Genomic DNA, 305 nt, shown 5'->3' on the forward strand with positions numbered 1-305 from the left:
GAGTGTTCAATAAGTGTAATAAAAAAAAAAGTCTGTTCCAAACTGGTTCATACCTGCATATTGGCAAAAGCTATAACAGGTCTCACACCTGCTCGGAATATTTTGTCGGGAGAAGAGGCTACAAAACAAGAAAGAAATGCAACAACAACATAATTTTGCACATTACGATTTTTTTCGTTACATTTGTTGCACATTTACTTAGCACTGAGGAAAAAATGGAGACATTGCCTTGTGTTGTTCTTGGTTTAATGATACCGTTTGCGGTAAAGCCAAATAATAGTCATTTTAGCCGTGTGCACTAGAAT

The sequence above is a fragment of the Penaeus monodon genome, chromosome 27, assembly GCF_015228065.2.
Source record: "Penaeus monodon isolate SGIC_2016 chromosome 27, NSTDA_Pmon_1, whole genome shotgun sequence".
Classification (NCBI taxonomy): Eukaryota; Metazoa; Arthropoda; class Malacostraca; order Decapoda; family Penaeidae; genus Penaeus; species Penaeus monodon.